The following is a 6039-nucleotide window of genomic DNA, read 5'->3' on the forward strand; positions in this document are numbered from 1 at the left end:
TATTTTTAGTAGAGTCAGGGTTTCACTATGTTGGCCAGGCTGGTCTCGAACTCCTGACCTCAGGTGATATGCCCTCCTCGGCCTCCCATAGTGTTTGCCTGGCCACTTAATAAAAGGCCAGGACCAGATAAACTCACTGGCAAATTTTATTATTTACATAGATAAGTACTAATGCCAATCCTCATCAAAGTATTCTAAAAATTAAGAGTAGAGAATATTCCTCAAGACATTCTGCAAGGCTAACATTAATCTGATATGCAATAAGACAAAGAAACAACAACAAAAAAAATCATAGGCCAACATCCCTGTGGAAAATAGATGCAAGAATCCTCTCCAAAATACTAGCAAACCAAATCCAATGGTGCATCAAAAATATAATTCACCATAATCAGGTGGGATTTATACTAGGGATGCAAGGATGATTTAACATACACAAATTGATAAATGTGATACATTACATTAACAGAATGAAGGACTAAAACCATATAATCATTTCAATAGACTGAAATAAAGCATTTGATAAAATTTTACATCTCTTCATAATAGAAATCCTCAACAAATGAGGCATGAAAGAAACATACCTCAAATAGTAACAACCATACGTAACAAACTCACAGCTAATGTCATATTTGATGGAAAAAAAAAATCTGTAAAAAGACAAGGATTTTTACTTTCACCACTCATATTTAACATAGTATTGGCAGTTCTAACCAGAAAAATCAGACAAGAGAACAAACTAAAAGGTATCCAAATTGGCAAAGAGGAAGTTAAGTTGCCCCTCTTTTCAAACAAAATAATCTTAATTTAGAAAAACCTAAAGCCTTCACCAAAGAACTCTCAGAGTAGGTAGGCAAATTAAGCAAAGTTGTAGAATATAAAATTAACATACAAAAATTAGTAGGGTTTCTAAAAACCAACCATAAAATACCAAAATTTAAAAATATAAAAGACAATCCATTTGCATTAGCTCCAAAAAATTTAAATACCTAGGAATATATTTAACTGATGAAGTGAAAGTTCTCTATTGAGTGTTCCCATTCATAAGCATGGAATGTTTTCCATTTGTATTATCTCTGATTTTCTAGCAATGTTTTAAAATTATCATTGTGGAGATCTTCCAACTCCTCAATTAACTCTATTGCTAGATATTTTATTATTTTCATATCAATTGTAAATGGTATTGTATTCCCAATTTAGCTCTCAGCTTGCCTGTGGTTGGTGTATAAGAATTCTAGTAATTTTTGTGTGTTGATCTTGTATCCTGAAACTTTGCTGAAGTGGTTTACCAGCTTAAGGAACTTTTGCACCAACACTATGGGGCTTTCTAGATACAGAACCTTGTCATCTGCAAACAGGGATAGTTTGACTTCCTCTCTTTCTATCTGGATGCCTTTTATTTCTTTCTTTTTTCTGATTGCTCTGGCCAGAAAATCCAATACTATGTTGAATAGGAGAATTGAAAGAGGGCATCCTTCTCTTGTGCTGGTTATCAAGGGAAATACTTCCAGCTTTTGCCCATTCAGCATGATGTTGGCTGTGGGTCTGTCATAGATGGTTCTTATTGTTTTTATATATGTTCCTTTAACAACTAGTTTGTTGAGAGATTTTAACATAAAAAGATGTTGAATTTCATAAAAAGACATTGCTGCTTCTGTTGAGATGATCATGCGGTTTTTGTCTTTAGTTCTGTTTGTGTGATGAATCTTGATTATTTATTTGTGTATGTTTAACCAACTTTACATCCCAGGGATAAAGCCTAGTTTCTTGTGGTGGATAAGCTTTTTGTTGTGCTGTGGGATTCAGTTTTCCAGTAGTTTACTGAGGATTTTTGCATCTATGTTCATCAAAGATATTGGCCTGAGCTTTTCTTGCTGTTACGTCTCTGCCAGGTTTTGGTATCAGGATAATACTGGCCTCATAGACTGAGTTGAGAAGTCCCTGCTCCTCAATATTTCAAGAATATTTTCGATAGGAATGGTACCGGCTCTTCTTTGTACACCTCGTAGAATGCAGCTGTGAATATAACTGGTCCTGGGCTTTTGTGTTCGTTTGTTTTGGTTCATAGGCTATTTATTACTGATTTAATTTCAGAGGCCATTATTGATCTGTTCATGGTGTTAAGTTCTTCCTGATAGAGTGTTAGGATGGTGTATGTGTTCAGGAGTTTATCAATTTCTTCTAGATTTTCTAGTTTACGTGAATAGATTTTTTTTTTCCACCATGGTCTCTGATGGTTATTTTTATTTTGTGGAGTCACTGGAATTACCCACCTTGTCATTTTTTATTGTATTTGGATCTTCTCTCTTTTTTAATATTAGTCCAGCTAGTGATCTATCTCATTAATTTATTCAAAAAGTCAGCAGCTGACTTCTTTGATCTTTTGAATTTTTTAATGTCTTAATCTCCTTAAGTTTAGCTCTGGTGTTAATTGATTTTTGCCTTCTGCTACCTTTGGAATTGGCTTACTCTTGCTTCTTTAATTCTTTTAGTTATGATATTAGGTTGTTAATTTGAGATCTTTTCAACTTTTTGATGTGACTTTACACTGCTACAAATTTTCCCATTAACACTGCCTTAGCTGTGTCCCAGAGGTACTGGTATGTTGTATCTTTCTTTTCATTAGTTAAAAGAAAACTCTTGATTCATGCTTTAGATTTTATTTACTCAAAAGTCATTTGGGAGCAGGTTGTTTAATTTTTGTGCAATTTTATGATTTGGAGCAATTTTCTTAGTCTTTTATTTTTGTGTGTGTTGTGATCTGAGAGAGTGGTTATTATGATTTCAGTTCTTTTACATTTGCTGAGGGTTTTTCTATGTCCAATTGTGTGGTTGATCTTAGAGTGTGTCCCATATGCAAATGAGAAGAATGTATATTCTATTAATTTTGTGTAAAGAGTTCTTCATATGTCTATTAGATCCATTTGGCCCAGTGTTGAGCTCAGGTCTTGAATATCTTTGCTAACTTTCTGCCTTGATGTTCTTTCTAATACAGTCAGTGGAGTCTTGAATTCTGTCACTATTATTATGTGGCAGTTTAAGTCTCTGTGAAGATCTCTAAGAACTTGTTTTATGAATCTGGGTGTTCCTGTGTTGGATGCATATATATTTATGAAAGTTAGGTCTTCTTGTTTAATTAAACACATTACTGTTACTTAATACCCTTTGTTGTATTTTTGATGGTTGTTAAAGTCTATTTTGTGTAAAATTAAAATTGCAAACCCTGCTTTTTTTTTTCTGTTTGTCATTTGCTTGGTAGATTTATATCCATTCTTTTACTTTGAGCGTATGTGTGTCATTGCATATGAGAGAGGTCTCTTGAAGGTAGCATATCATTGGGTCTTAGTTTTATATTTAGCTTGCCACTCTGAGCCTTATAATCAGGGCATTTAGCCATTTACATTCAAGGTTAGTATTGATATGTGTGGGTCTGATCTTGTCATCATGATGTTGAGTGTTCGTTATGTCCAATTTTTTGCATAGTTACTTTATAGTGTCACTGGTCTGTGTACTTAAGTGTGGGTTTTTTTTTTTTTCAACTAGAAACAGTCTTTTCTTTCCAGATTTAATGGTTCTCTTAAGAGCTCTTATAAGGCAGATTTGTTGGTAACTATTTTCTGAGCATTTGCTTGTCTGAAAAGATCTTATTTCTCCTTGAAGTATAGTTTGACCAGATCTAAAATTCTTGATTAGAATTTCTTTTCTTCAAAAATGTTAAATATAGGTCACATTCCTCTCCTGGCTTCTAGGGTTTCTCTGAGAGGCCTGCTGTCATTCTGGTGGGCTTTACTTGTAGGTGACCTGTTCTTTTTCTTTAGCAGTATTTAACATTTTTTCTTTCATTTCAACCTTGGAGAATCTCATGATTATGTCTCTTCAATGATCTTCATGTGAAATATTTTGCAAATGTTGTCTACTTCTTCCAGATTTGAATGTTGACCTCTATAGCTAGATTGGGGAAAATCTCATGGATGATGTTCTGGAGTATGTTTTCTTAGTTGCTTTTATTTCCCACAATTCTTTCAGGGATCTAATGAGGCATAGACAATCTTTTTACATAATTCCATATTTCTTAGAGGTTTTATTTTTTTCTTTTTTTTCTGTTTTCTTTATTCTTGTCTAATTGCCTTATATCAGAAAGCTAGTGTTCAGGCTCCAAGGTTTCTCCTTCAGCTTTGTCTATTCTGCTGTTAATACTTGTGTTTGCATTATAAAATTTACATAATTATATAATTTTTTTAGCTCTATCAGATTGGTTACATTCTTTTTCATGATGGCCATTTTGTCTCTCAGCTCCTGTATTATTTTAATCTGGTTCTTAGATTCCTTAGATTGGATTTTAACATTCTCCTGATACTTGATGATCTTCATTTCTGTCCATATGCTGAATTCTATTTCTGTCATTTCAGCCATCTCAGCCATGCTAACAACCCTTGCTAGAGAACTGGTACAGTTACTTGGAGGAAAGAAGATACTCTGGCTTTTAGAGTTGTCAGAGTTCTTGCACTGGCTCTTTCTTATCTTTGTGGGCTTATGCTCCTTAAATCTTTGACATTTCTGTCCTTCAGATCATTTTAATTTTATCCTATTTGATGACCTTGGGGTTGGACTGTGATATAAGGGGTGTGTTCAGTAGTCTGGTTTAATTACTGGAAGATTTTTATGGGACTAATGCTCTGGTAAGAACTCCTGAACTATGTGCTCCAACGCTGAGGGACTGGTATAATTCCCTGGCTTTTATCTCTACCTTCCCAAGGTTAGGAAGCTGCTTCATGAGAGAGGCCAAGGTGCTCCCAGACCACTGGTCACAACACTATGATGTGTGGTGCCAGCCAAAGCAATTCTTAAGGAGGTACCAGGAAGACCCATCTTCATTCACACATGACAGCAGCAGTGGTAGCATAGTGGAGCGAATACTCATCATCTAAGGCAGGGTGCTAGCAGCTGCTGGGGTGCCTTCCTCTGTGCAGCCATTTACAGCAGCAGCAGTGGCAGTATGGCCAAGGTGGGGGGGCACTACCAGAGAAAATCTCCTTCACTAAAAGCTAGATAGAAAGGAAGGAAAGAACAAAGAGAAGACTACACTAGAAAAAAGCAAATAAAAATGGCAGAAGATCTTACTTATCAATAATAAAATGGAAATTTAAATGAACTGAACTCTCCAATGAGCAGACAGAGTGAGTGAATTGATTAAAAATAGAACTAATGATCTGTTGCCTACAAGAAACAAATTTTGCCTGAAGGAATACACATAAATGGAAAATAAAATAATAGAAAAAGATATTCCATACCAATTGTAACCAAAAAGAAAGAGGACTAGCTATACTTATATTAGACAAAATAGGTTTCCAAAAAAAAACTCTGTGAAGAGACAAAAAAGGTAATTATAGAATGATAAAATGATCAATTCAGCAAAAAGATATAACAAAGGTAAAAAATATGTATATATATATATATATATATATATATACACACACCTGACACTCAGGCACCTAGATATAGAAAGCACATTTTATTAGAGGTATAAAGAAATAAATGCTGGAGATTTTAACAACCCACATTCAGCATCATACAGATCTTCCAGACTGCAAGTTAATGAAAAGACATTGGACTTAATACACACTATAGAATAATTGGACCTAATAGATATTTATGAGATATTTTATCTAATGGTTGCATAATACACATTATTTTCCTCAGTACATAGAATATTCTTGACAAAAGACCATATGTTAGGTCACAAAATAAGTCTTCAAATATTAAAAAATTGAAATTATATTAAGCACCAACTCTTAATGGAATAAAAACAGAAATAAATAAAAGGAAACTTGAAAATTATATAAACACACTTAAACAGTATGTTCCTGATTGAACAGTGGGTCAAAGAAGAGGTTAAGAAGATATTGAAAAATTTCTTGAAAGCGATGATAATGGAAACACAACATATAAAACCTACAGGATATGGCAATAACTATGAAGAAAATTTATATCTGTATGTGCCTATGTTCAAAAAGAAGAAAATATTCAAGTAAATAACCCAAT

This window comes from Sapajus apella, unplaced genomic scaffold (genome assembly GCF_009761245.1).
Source record: "Sapajus apella isolate SASKATOON/1434 unplaced genomic scaffold, GSC_monkey_1.0 scaffold104, whole genome shotgun sequence".
Classification (NCBI taxonomy): Eukaryota; Metazoa; Chordata; class Mammalia; order Primates; family Cebidae; genus Sapajus; species Sapajus apella.